This window comes from Aptenodytes patagonicus, chromosome 4, assembly GCF_965638725.1.
Source record: "Aptenodytes patagonicus chromosome 4, bAptPat1.pri.cur, whole genome shotgun sequence".
NCBI classification, from domain to species: domain Eukaryota; kingdom Metazoa; phylum Chordata; class Aves; order Sphenisciformes; family Spheniscidae; genus Aptenodytes; species Aptenodytes patagonicus.
Window position 1 is genome coordinate 71,607,349 of NC_134952.1, and position 13,866 is coordinate 71,621,214.

A 13,866-nucleotide genomic window follows, 5' to 3' on the forward strand; every position below is an offset into this window, starting at 1 on the left:
GCTACATGTTACCTTGTGGAAGTTATTCTTACCTGCGTATCACAAAATAAATAGAGAACAATAAATAGCAATCACTTTCACTGCCTTCGGTCAAGAAAAAAAGAATGTTGAATTCTGGTTTTGCCTTTCCTTTATCTTCTTACATCAATTGAAGCTCATCTGGTTATTTATTCGTACTTGAACTTCTCATTTCAGAAGGATTGATGGTCAGCGTTCCTGTACTTGAAAACCTGAGCTTAGTGAAATAATGCTGCCAATTTGTACAAAAAAAAGAGAATTTTGGATGTTTTCAATGTATTTCATTTTCACTTGTTTAAGGGACACCATTTGAACCAGTAACTTTCAAAATGTCTGCATGTCTCTCTGTTCCTAAAAATTATGTTCTTTGATGAAAATCTACTTCTAACAGTTTAAAAAGAATGTTGTCAGCTGTTTTGAATGCGGATTGTACTAGCTAAAATTCTCATTTTTAGGTAAAATAGCAGATCAGTTTGACACCAGTTGGTATATTAGTATTGACAAGACTATTGTAGAAAATCATCAGATATACTTGAAGGGAGGTAGAAGAATGTGATAAAATACAGGTTTGTGTATGGAGTCAGCATAGGTCCTGGAACAAATTATGCATTTTCAACCATTTCTAGGTACTACTATGGGCCTGGGCATGAAAAAGAAGGCAAGTAATAATATGATGTGTAAAAGGTAGGAGAAAGATGAGGGGACTAAGTTGAAATGATTTTACGTTAGTCTCCTTACTCGGTAGAGAGGCTTTGATAATCACATTTTCCCTCATATTGCAGCCAGTGTCATGGCAGTGAAAATAGCTTCTGGAAATGCTGGACTTGCGACCTCAGCCACAAGTGACCCAGAAGTGGATTTTTAAGTTCTGCCTTTGTGGATTAGGTACTGGTTTCAGGTTTGGTCCTTTTATGGTCTAAGTCCCAGATGCAGCAAGGGGTGAGCAGCAAGGTTATAGGCCCAGCTGTCATCCATGGCCAGCCTGTCAGCTGGTGGCATACAACTTTCTCAAGCCTCCTTGAGTGTTGGCAAGAGCTGTTCAAAACGAGAGGTTATTTTGTTCCTGCCAGTAATTGTTTTTAAATACGTTTGAGGCTGATTTAAACCATGGAGGAAAGATTTACTTCATGGTACCACAATGTAACTAAAGACTGGGCTAGACGCTGGTCTCAGCTGTACCCTCTTAACACTCCTGAAGTGAGTAGCTCCTCTGGCAGATAATAATCCTTGTCCTGCTGTTCTTTACAAGGTCTGCTATTGAAGTTGGGAAGGAGGGCCGTGGTGTGCCCTTTACACCCACAGCTGCATGGCACATGCTGAGAAGAGCTGGCAGCCTGGTGCAAAGCCCAGCACTAGGGGTAGTCCGTGCTTTTCATCCCAGGATCTTGGCACACCGAGAAGCAGTTCTTCTGGTTTGTCGCCAGGGGTAACAATGGTGTTGAGGCAGCCAGGGAGCACAAGAGCTCAGTAACTCTCCAGCCACTCTCTTCCCCTCCAGTTTTGTTTCCAGAGTCTGCGGAAGGATTAGTGTCAGTCCAAACACATATGGTCTTCATTTTCCAAGTTGCCAGCTAAGTCACTGGGTGAAAAACTTGCTCTGAGCCAGCAGAGTACTGCAGGGCCTGCAGAGATGCTTTATTTTGCCTTGATGCCCTCTGTTCTTCCCCTTACCTTTAATAACATTGGGCAATAGACACTAACAGTGGGCAGTCCGGAGGGCTGACAGCAGAGCCCATGGACAAGGAACTCGCACCAAGACCAGTGGTCTATCCAGACACGTGGGTAATGAGGCAGCAAACCATGGAGCTTCAGGAGATCTCCATCACCTGAAAAGGCTGGCCATGAGGTCTGGGGAAGGACTGTGAAAAGGGTTTTTCCCTGGTTATTTGAGAGAGAGAGGGAGAAGAGAGCAGGGAGGGGAAACTGGCACATGGCCTGAACTCTGTGAAGGTTGTGAGCCTCACAACATTACAGGGGTGGCTGGGGACCCACTGCTAAAAACAGACCTTTCCAGTTGTTTTGTGAGGAAAAAGGAGTCCTGAGAAAAGCTCAAAGGACCTTGGGAGCTTCCAAACCCTGGTGTGTGCCTGCCTACGCTGTGCCTGTCACACAGTCACTCAGGGAACTCTGGTTTAATGCTTGGTTAGCTATTGTCATTCACCCATCATTGATATGTAGACATGAATCTTCATCTGGATTTCTCATCTCAAAGTGGAATACAATACTTGAATATTAGTCAGCAGTAGGTGTGCAAGTTTCCATGCTGTCATCACCATATCCAAAGTGGTGCAATTTGCAGTAGTTCCCAGAAACAGAGCTGTTTGGTCCCTTTTTGCAGCAGAGCTGCAGCAAAGAAGAGGTCTTTGGTTGGGAGTTAGGGGCTGAGTTCTAGCAGTGATGGGAATTTGTCCCTCCAGCTGCCTTATGTGGATTTGGGGTGTTCAGGCACTCTGAAAGGTACCACTTAGCATCTTAAGCAGCCTGAACTCTTAAGCCAGTGAAAGGGGAACATCCAGGACCACTGTATAGTTGTGGTATGAAATCAAGTGCTAACTAAATCAGAGGGCAACTGTAGGCTAAATAACTGGGTCATAGCTGTCATATAGATGGGGCTTTATAGGCATTGTGTCTGTTTATTATATTCAGGCATTGTATTTCTCATTTCCAGAATCCTCATAGTTACACAACTGCAGAGCTTGCTGAGCGTGCCCTTTCTGTGAACTAGCCTGCCTGGGAATTTGTAAGCAATGACGCTGATTGCCCCTAGGAATCTTTGCTGAAGCTGCTAGGTTCTAGCCTCTTTATATAGCATTAGTGACGGGAGCACACTCCAGGGCTGAATCTGTGCTAGAAGTTTTTCTTCCTCTTGTTATTGAATCTGTGCAGACTGTCTCCAGTGCAGTCTTGATGTGGCACCCTGTACCCAGCACCGTGAGTCCTTGCATCCCTCCTTATTCCTGGCAAAGTTCAGTGGTCCAGGAGGTAAAGGACTTGCCGCCTTCTTTCCACCCACTTCTGCAATACTTTTTGCTTAATTGTTGTTGCATCCTTTTTCTTTGTTGATTAATCATTTTGATATTGTTGTCTTGTTTTGGGTTTAATTTCCCTTTCTGTGTTTCCAGTGAGTATTCAGAGCCAGAAGAGCTCCCACAGCGTGTCTGGGGGGGAGGATATTTCCAGAGTACTGTTCACATCGGGTGAAATTCTGTCTCCATTGAAATCTGGTGGCAAAGCTCCCACCTACTTCAGTGGGGCCAGATTTTCATTTCTGGAACTCGGCCAGTGCTTTTCTTTTTATTTCTCTGTGTGTGTGCTCAGCAGACATTTCCTCTTCTCTCCCTCCTTTTTTCTTCCCGTGCTCCTGAATAGATAATGTCTTCCATGGGACCCTTGGCGACGTAGTGTACTATGAACATCTGGATGGGACTTCATTTGGGGCCCCATCCCTAGGGTTCCTTGCTAAACCAAGCATCTCCTGTGTAGTAGCACTGAGCACTTAAAAATGGACCAGCAGCTTCTCTCAGCTGGCTTCTACCAAGATCCAAGCCTTCATCAAGTCCCTTGGGTGCATCTACAGCCCAAAGTCTGTTCAGTATTTAGTCTTAGTGACTGTTTGCTCTCTGTGGTGGGATTTTGTGCAGGATCCTGGGATAGTATCTTGTAATGTGGTATTTTTGTAATCAGTTGCTGAAAATGGATGGATGGAAAAATTTAAAAACTGGAGTTGGAAAAAAGAAAGGGGGGGGGAAGGGTAAAAAAATTGTGTGAAATACATAAAAGTTCATCTCAGCTGAGTTTCCTGCTTTGACCCTATTACTTTTCAGCTCTCCAGAGGGTATGAAAGAAGATAAGCTAAGGATCTTTTTCCACAATAATGCATCGTAAGCAATCTGTGTTGCCTAATTTTCAGTAGTGAGTTATGAAAAATGCTAACATCTTTGGAAATTTCAGCGCAGGTGGAATTTCCTGCTCTACAGATGATGTGAGTGTGAGCTGGATTTGGCTAAGATCTGAACTTGAAGAAGCTCTGAACTGCACCAGCTTTGGAGGAGTGGAAGGTGGATTTGGAATTTGAGGAGGACATTGCAATATTCTTTGGGTCAGGCTCAGCTGGGATTGAATGATATGGTTAAAAAAGGTAGTTTGCTGGGAAAGTAGCATCTAGATATTTTAAAGGTTGTATGGTGACACTTGCAGGGGAAAAAGTAGTTAACAATTTTTTTCATCTTTTATAGCATCCATAGTCGTTCACCACCCTCAACCCATGTGGCACTTGCTAATTTCTGCAGTAGATAATGTGCACTGCCGGAGTCTTTGCCCTCTGTTGGTAAATACCTCTAGTTTTTCAATTTAGACAAGCTTTTATATTCTCTTCAGCAGGATATCTCATCACACTGCATAAAGCCTCAGAAATCCCACCAGCACTGTCTCTGTAGTTGGAGGAAGATCCTTAAATAATTATACTGCAAACGTGGGCAGGAGTTTTAGTATGAAAAACCACAAACTCTCCCCCGAGGTGTCATATACCTGCAAAGCCCACCAAGTTTGATGGGCTGTACAGCAGTGAGGGCAGTCTAGAGAATACCAGCAGTTCCTTTTCTGCCTCTCATTCTGTTCTTTCCATAAAACCCTGCCAACGTATAGCTCATCGTGACTGTTAGGACACTTTCAAGTCTCTTTGATAGCTCTTCATTAAATCTATTAATATAACTTCTCAAGTAATTATTTTGATGTGTGTATGTCTAAAATGTCTTTGTGAAGAATAATCAGCCTTTGGAAGTAGATGAAAGTGCATGATAAGAATCTGATCCACTGTTGTCTTGCAACCACTTGACTGTTCCTCCTTGCTATTAATAGGGGTTTTTTAGGCAGAATGTAAAGGGGGAGGAAAAGGTGGAAAAACTCCCTAGACAGTAGCTAATACAGAAAGTTATTAACACTTGCATTAGCACCTAGCACTGTCCTGGAGACAGAATGCTGATGGGACCTAGTTAAAGACTGAGCAGATTGAGTCCCGTGTGCCTGGAGTATGACATAAGTCCTGGTGGCTCTGTTAAAAGCCTGTGCAGATGTTGCACTAAATAGTTATCATGGACTGAAAATTCCAGTGAGCTGAGGTCCTAGATTTGTTTTGAGACTCACACCAGTGCCAACATAGCATTGGTGGTTTGAAAGGCCAGCAGTGGTTTGAAAGAGTCACCAAGTGAAACCTAACTGGCACTAAAAATGTGCTCTGGATTATTACATACACCCACAAGACTCCTGCCAGGCTCTCTGAATGGACAGTGAAGTTTTCCCATTATAAAACTGCTCTTCCTTTCCGTATGTTAAGATGTGAAATACAGACGAAGTGTTTCTATACCAAATTGCAAAAAGGGATGTACAAAAATGCTGTGAAACAAGGAGCAAATTTAAAGTCTAATTTTTTTTTGTTTGTTTTCTGTTCCACATCTGCTATGTACATTGACATTGTGTACAGAGCAAGGATGAAACCATCGGTTCCTGAATCTCCCTTCTTCCCTGCAGACACGCTGAGCTGTGTCTATGGCCCAGTCGGGGGGGGCACAGTAGGTACACGTGGTAGTCTGGCCTAACCTAGGGTGCCAAAAAAGCTGCAGATCTTGAGAAACTTGCTTAATAATTGACTCTAGGGAGAGATTTAGAACAAAATGTCCTCCTTCAGTAGTGGAAGCTCCATTTATAAGTCTGTCTTTACATATGAATCCTGTGGCAGTTACCAGCTTGCCTCTCTCTGTCCCAGATTACTTGTTCCTGCCTCCGTGTTGCCCTTCTGTTGTGCAGCTACATTGTAAGCCCAATCCAGAAGCTACCAATTTCTCCCTGGGGTTTTTTTTTCATTTGGATCTGTTCCCTGATCCAGAAGTAGTTGTGCCAGTACAACAGGAGGAAAGAAGTGTGGAGCCCAAGAGAAGAGGGACATATAAGCCAGCTTTCACAACACTATTGCCAAAAGCAAGCATGCTATCTCAAGCACAGCTAGACCCTACACAGCTGTCTGTTTTGCCCAGAAATCAGGATAAACAAGGCAAAGTAAGCATGAAGTTTCAAATCTCATTTGAATGCTCATATCTGAGTATACAGGCATTTTATTAATGGTCAGCGAATATGAGAGACATAAGGGATTTATTACCTGTGACAATGAAACTCAGTAAGGAAAAGTGCCATTGTAAAAACTGTGATGGCACACAAGCGTCTCCTTAGATATATCATTCCCATGCATTGCATGCGTGCAGGGGAAAAAGGGATCTGAGGACTGTAGTCAGTGATAACATAGCTTATATCTTTCCCTATACTTTGCTGTCTTAAGCAGACAGCTAGACAAAACATTGAACGAGAAAGCTTTTAAAGCAAAATGGACAAACGATGTAGAATAAAATACAAATCTGAACTGCAGAGAGACCAGACTTAATACTAGCTCATCTCTTTGATTTATACTTGAGAATGAAAGCCTTGCCTTGCAAGAGTTGTTCAGCATCTTGCATACAATCTGCTTGATTATTTAGGACTCATTCTCACATCTCTAATGTCTGTGGAGTTTTTATTCTCATCAGTTTTAACACAAAAGCCTCCACTGAAATCATCAGGAAGTGCTGTGAAGTGTGTGCTACTGTGATTCTGAATCATTTTCTGACCAATTCAGCAACAAAGACAAATGGGAGACACAAGGATCCAGCTTGGATCAGCACCTGAAAGTCAGAATTAAGAAGTAAGACTGAGCAACAGCTCTCTAGCTAGGCAGGCAGAGGAAAGGCAGGATTCCAGGGTCAGTGCTGCTGGTTGCTGCCATTATTTCAGACAGTTAAGCAATGCAAAAGTAATGCTCGCCTGTACTGTGCAGACCCCAGAGACCCCTACCAGGGACAGGCTCTGCTGTACCAGTCATTATATACACAGGTAGGAATGGATGGACCCACTTCTGAAAAATTCACAGGTAAGAGCAGATTATAGCAAGCAAACAAATCTAATAAATTTAGTGGGAAAAGACAGACAGTGAAAAGGCAGCTGTGCCTATGGGAGAGTAAAAACACAAGGCTGAGACACAGGAGGCACTCATAGAAAGTAGTGTCACCTCTGCAGCAGTCACCCTTGATTCTGCTTGCATGTATTTTTTACTGGTTGCGTTGCTTCATAATGGAGTGTACATTTGCCTTAGTGCTCCCACAATGTCATGACCACTTTGAAGGTAACTCAAACGAAAAAAGTAAGTCAGGCAAAAGCTCTACTGATGTACTGTTTCCAGTCATTGGTAGATACATTTTTCTCCGTATTCATCTGGACTTTGAGTCTGTGAATGTGCAAGAGAATCATTTGCACATGGAAGCTGTCTGGTTTCTCACAAGCATTTAAAGGGTCACGTGCATGCTTACACCTGTACTTCTTGTGTTGTAACCAGCGTTTTTGATTTCTCAGAAAGCATGACAGAGTTGCATTTAGAAGCAGATTAAGTGAGAGAGGTGTGTGTGCGCGTACCTGTGTGATGTTTTTTGTATGATAGCTAAATAATCTCTCAGGAGATGTTTGGCCTGCAAGAAGCATCCAAAACTGCTCTGCTTTAAGTTTTCTCCAGATTCTAGTAGTGGCAACAGCTCAGATTTCCACATACAGTTTGTAGTACTTATGATTTCAGCCTGGACAAAAAAAAAAAATTGGTATTTGCTCATAAAATACCAGTCAAGTCGTTGTGTGTTTTTGAAACAGCTCTCTTTTGTTACTTACCTCCAACTCCAGCAGAAATTAGGGTGCTTCAGGGATCCACAGTAACCAGGTCACTTCACCTAGAAGTGAGAGTTCTCACTAAATCTTTAGTAATTGGACTTACATTTTTATTGTGCTGGATGTGGGCAATTTTAGGTGAAGATAGTGCCTGAAACTCATGCTTTGAAACTGAGAGGTCAGATGGAGAAACTGGCTTATGAGTGTTTATAGAAAATATGAATGATCAGAAGAAAAGTAGGTAACAGGTCAAGCCCAACATCGGAGAGGAAATATCCAACTACTGGTATGAGTGTTAGGAGAGGATTTTCTCCTGCCTCAGAGCCTGTGGGGGACAGGAGACGTGGGTAAGCCCTCGCATTTAGGGATGCTGAAAATAGGACACACATGGTTATATTCTAGCTCAATGGGGGAGGTCCCGGATGACTGGAGGCTTACCGATGTTACGCCCATCTACAAAAAGGGCCGGAAGGAGGATCCGGGGAACTACAGGCCTGTCAGCCTGACCTCGGTGCCGGGGAAGATTATGGAGCGGTTCATTCTGAGGGCACTCACAAGGCGTGTGCGGGACAACCAGGGGATCAGGCCTAGCCAGCACAGGTTCATGAGAGGCAGGTCCTGCTTGACCAACCTGATCTCCTTCTATGACCAGGTGACCCGCCTAGTGGATGAGGGAAAGGCTGTGGATGTGGTCTACCTGGACTTCAGTAAGGCCTTTGACACCGTCCCCCACAGCATTCTCCTAGAGAAGCTGGCGGCTCACGGCTTAGACAGGTGTACTCTGCGCTGGGTCAAAAACTGGCTGGACGGCTGGGCCCAGAGAGTTGTGGTGAATGGAGTTACATCCAGTTGGTGGCCGGTCACGAGCGGTGTTCCCCAGGGCTCAGTACTGGGGCTGGTCTTGTTTAATATCTTTATCGATGACCTGGATGAGGGGATTGAGTGCACCCTCAGTCAGTTTGCAGACGACACCAAGTTGGGCGGGAGTGTTGATCTGCTCGAGGGTAGGAAGGCTCTGCAGAGGGACCTGGACAGGCTGGATCGATGGGCCGAGGCCAATTGTATGAGGTTCAACAAGGCCAAGTGCCGGGTCCTGCATTTCGGCCACAACCCCATGCAGCGCTACAGGCTTGGGGAAGAGTGGCTGGAAAGCTGCCTGTCAGAAAAGGACCCTGGGGGTGTTGGTCGACAGCCGGCTGAACATGAGCCGGCAGTGTGCCCAGGCGGCCAAGAAGACTGTTCTCAGCACAGTACACAGTAGCATCAGAGTTGCATTAATGAATATCTGGACTTCCAAAGTGGCCACGAGATGTACGATGGAATATCCACCCAACTTGGCCTTTATTGTGACTATCTTTTGCAAGTGCCAATTGCTTTGACTGTTCTTTTCATGTTAACGTATCTGAGGCACTCAGAGAGTAGGCAAGAACGTGTGCTCTGTTGTGGCAATAATTAAACCCTGTGTTAATTCACATATTAATGTGCAAAACAACTTACCTGGAGATCTCTGTGGTGAATTTCTGCTCTATTTGCCACCGTCTAGGTAGCATAGTGCTGTAAGACAATGAAAAACCATACTCCTACAGGAAAAATGCATAGAAAATGTATAGAACAAAGATATTACTGGCGAAGTCAGAATATGAAAAGCACTTAGCTAAAATGGCTTTATTAAATCATAGCATCTCAGTGGGGAAGGAAAAAAAAAATCACACAAAGGAGGTTTAAAATCTGCCAGTTCCTTATGCAGGTAGTTAAATAATGCAATGTTTTCAGCTGCTAACGTTTCTTTGGGAGACAGCCACCAAATGTGGTACGTCTCTGTACCACAGAGAAGCAAGGCACCTTGCTTCAGATTTTGCCCCCATGTGCATGGGATATTGAATTCAACTGAGATGTTGCTAAACTTTATTACTTCTTTATAATTGCTTTTTGAAAAGGTAGTGGCAGCAGCAAATTGTCTTTCTGTGCATGAAAAGCTATCGGTCTGTAAGACCAAAATAGTCTCGGAGTAGGAGATTTTAGAAAAATGACCCTCTGCCAAGCTGCTCTGGGAGATGTAACGTGCTCCCAGCTGCTGGGTAGCCTGCAGCCTAAAGATACTCTTCAAAGGAAGCAGTTTTGAAGACAAGCTATGATAGAAAGATTATATTTTCAGTTGTTCACCCCCAAAAGTGCCTTGTTAAACTACTGTAATGGCTGTATATTCCACAGGGTGGAAACAATTTCATTTGTTTGCGGTAATTCAATCCTTCAGTTTTTGCCTGATTATGACTGAAAGATGCAAGTCCATTTCCCTTGTAAAAACTGAGAATTTACTGTAAATTTATATTCAGCTTCTAAAAGCCCCCTTTCCAGACTAGATAAATAATGTAACAATATTTTAATCTTTAATTTTTTTCTAAAAGCTCCTGAGGTCTAAATATTCTTCTGGAACTGCCTGGGAACCTTCTGGAAACTACCACTTTTCAATGAGAGGAGTTGAAATTGAAGAACTTGAATGGAAAAGAGAAAGCAGAAAGGGTTAAAACAGAACTTAATGTCCCAAAGTTTTGACTCTAACTTTACAGTAGTGTTCCCAAGGAAAATAGTAATGAACCAGTGCAAAGGCATTTACATTTTTTGCAGTTATATGGTTAGTTTCCAGGTTTTCAGAGAGCTTTTGAATTTTTTACTTTTCCAGGTACGTATTGATGCATAGGGTAACATCTCTTTCTTCTGTCTCTCTGAAGAGCATGAATGCTCAGAACTCAAGAGGAGGTGGAATGGGGGTATGTATTCACTGAAAAGATTGAAACAGAGACAAAATGTTTTAATGCAGAGAAACAGTGTTTTAAAATTACTCTGCTCCAATTTGAGTTTCATTTGTAGAGTGTTAGGGAGGTCTTGGTGGTGGTGGTGTCCAAGTGACCTAATGAACATATTTTCTAGTAAAATTCCAGCTGCAATTTGTTGAAACTTAAATTGACCTTTCCCCTCCACTCGTCCGAGAAGAAACTCTGAAAACGGATGTCTTGGTCTTGGCCTTTCTCATGTTCTTGTGAGCATTTCAGCAAGAGTCCCTGATAAAAGCAGTGGCTTGGAGGGGATTTTCTGATGCCATAAGTTGTTCACTTGAAACTAGATTGTGACTGCAAGCTTATTTGAAAGAAAACGCTAAATGGCCCTAGATTTATATAGCCTAAGACCAGTTTCTATTGATGTCCCTACTGGGTTTCCTACCAGCCAGCCCCAGGCCTTCAAGGGCACTTGACCAGTGAGAAATTATCCTGGGTGCTAGGACTGAGGTGCCCTTCAGGCACCTTTAGTGGCCTTTAGGTGAGATTGAGTTCCGTCTTTAGTGTTAGCCTTGCTGCTTATTGTCCTGGTTGCCTCTCTCTGGGTTTTAATTGTCACATCTAGCATTTTGTAAGCAAGAAAATGGAGCTCACTTTTTTTGTGATGTTACTTGTGTGAACCATGAGCAAGGAAAGCAAAAGGAGCTGGATAATCAAGGAGGGAGCAGGCTTGCACTCTTGCTTTAGGCTGGTGAGACAAAACCAATGGTTTCATGTCTCAGGGCAAGGAGTCAGGTCAAGTAAAACTGTGCTGTGTTCTTTTTCGTAAAGGCCCATTTTGGGAGGAAGGCAAGACAGGCAGGAAGGAGACAGGGGATCAGAGGGAGATTCACATTAAATTAATTTAAAATCTTTAACTCAAAAAGCTTGTTATTTTGGTTTCAGTTTTTGTAAAGGCTGATTTTTTTTTTCTCTCTTTACATAAGGCACTTTTATAAATGTATTTTCAGATAAGATTCGAATGTAGCAGGCCTGGCCAATCAAAGATTTATTTTTTAATGGGAAAAACCAAAATGTTGAGCTATTGCAGCATTGTCAAAGAAATGTTCCAATTAAAAGGAGATTGGCATCAATTGATTTAAAGTTTCTTAAATGAACATAACGAGATAAACTGTTGACCTTTTTCTTTATGAATGCTTTTCTCGATTGTTGTTCTGTATTCATGTGTTTCTCTGTGAATGTGCATTAATATACACAGCCTAGCTTGTTAGAATTTTATCTGGTGCACTAGCTCTGCTGCACAAAACAATAACATTTTGGACATTTCTGTTCCAAATAGACAGTGGTTCTGTATACCTCCTAGTTGTATTTTAATCCTCATTTCATGTGCTTGTGATGAGTTTTAAATGTGCTTATTTTTCTTTCCTATAGAATGCTTTTGGTTACATCAAAAATATTGCTAAATCCTTTAAGCAAACTGCTGAAGCAACCTAAAGGAGATCCAAAGGGCATTTAAGAGGTTTTACTTTTCCAAAAAGAAAAGCTTTTGATACAGTCTCTGTTTGGCGGTGGGTGGGTGTGTATCTGATTTCTAAACTCATTAAAAGAGCCACATTTCTCATAAAACCAACTATGCATAGACAGATTAAATCAGTTTTTTTGCTTAAGTTTGCAGGAAGTCCTGGGAGATGTTCTTGCTGGAAACTATGGGCTGTTTCTGGCTGCATAGATCTACTTTACTCTTTCTGCTAGTACTCAGTCACAGTTATACAAGATTTATAGATTATACCAGCGCTGACAATGTCATATCCCACCTGCCAATCCATAAACATCAGCAGCAGTTTGAATCATTTTGCACTCTGTGCAAAATGCCGACCCTGGCACAAGGCACGTTCTGCTTACAACTGCCCAGTGGCACACAAGGACCTTCCTGGTACATAGACCATGCAAATAGCGGGAAGCTCTCATTTTAGGACGTCCTAAGTACAAAAGTGCACATTTTGATAGGGAGTTTTCTGTTTGTGGCCATGGTCAGATTCGCTTTTCGATCAGAGAACCGGCCACAACCATAGGTAGAAAATGTTGCTGATAGTGAAACTATTGAGTAGGCTGCAGGGAAGATCAGGGCTGGAGTCATTCCTGTTCAAAAACTGCATAATTACACTGGAATGTAAAATGTGTTCCAAGGTTTGATAGGCTTGGGAGGTTTAGGAGAAAGGAGCGTTAGCAGCTGAACTCATCTGTCATCGTAGGATGTAAAAAAAAAAAAAAAAAAAAAAAAAAAAAAAAAAAAAATATCTCAGTGGGTTGGTGTCGCATGAAGGGTTCTTTTGAAAACCAGGTATTATAGCTTTTAACTGACATCCAGCTGCAGTTCTGCACTGGCAAAGAGATGAACTAAGTAGCTGGGGAGCTTGTACAGTGAATGATGCTAATTGCTAGCAAATCTGAAAGGGATTATATCATAGAGCCACTACAATAGTGGAGAGTAGACTCAACTACCCAGGACATCCTTTCCAGTGCAAGTCTCCTGAAGCTTCCTCTTTAAGTAAAGAGAAATGCCCCATGTTAACAAAATTGTTCTACTGACGCTATTTGGAAGCGTAGTTTCTGCCCTTTCTTGCTGTTGTTTTAAAACAACATTGTCACTTAGACTCCAGAGAAGGTGAAAAATCTGAAAACAGTGAAGCATTTCAGGTTACTTATTTTAAAGGAGACATTTGTGGTAGCTCCAGCAGTTGGTAGTGACTCATCTTAAGTGTTTGCCAGTGCTCAGTGAAGGTCAGGGCTGTCCTTTCTGTGTGTGTATGAGGGAGGATCAGACACAAGTACCTAACAAGAGTGCATCTGAACACAGGGCACTAGAAATGAAGTGTACACTGTTTTCAATTAGGGTAAAATTTCCTTATGTAAAAATTCTGCGAAACTGGATATTAAAGCAAGCTTCCTTGCAGAATTTTTAAATTATCCTAGGGGCCTCAAAAGAGAAGTGTATGAATGATGTAAGAAGCCCGTAGGAAGGAGATTCAAATTAGTAGAATATGTTACTTTGAAAGCATCTAGAATTTATTTTTAAAAACTACTGCAATTCTAATGAAATTAAGGGGTGACACTTCAGCTTGTCAAGTTATTTTTCTTCATTGCTAATGCACATATAAATGGCTGAAATTGTTTCTTCTGTATGGAAAACTGGATGTTATTTTATTTAATTGATCATTTTATTAATTCTTAAATGTTTTGTGTAGACATAAAAAATGCCTGGCTAACTAATTGCACCGTCCCCTCCATGCATTCAGAAAAATGTCTATTTACCTATGTGCCCATCTTAGCATAGCAGAAA

The 13,866-nt window shown here is 42.3% G+C and overlaps 1 protein-coding gene across 1 annotated transcript in view; it reads left to right on the plus strand.

The window, feature by feature from the left end:
• RNF150 (ring finger protein 150) overlaps positions 1-13,866 on the plus strand; it is a 126,777-nt gene that overhangs the window by 93,034 nt on the left and 19,877 nt on the right. The gene's annotated exons all lie outside the window — the stretch shown is intronic.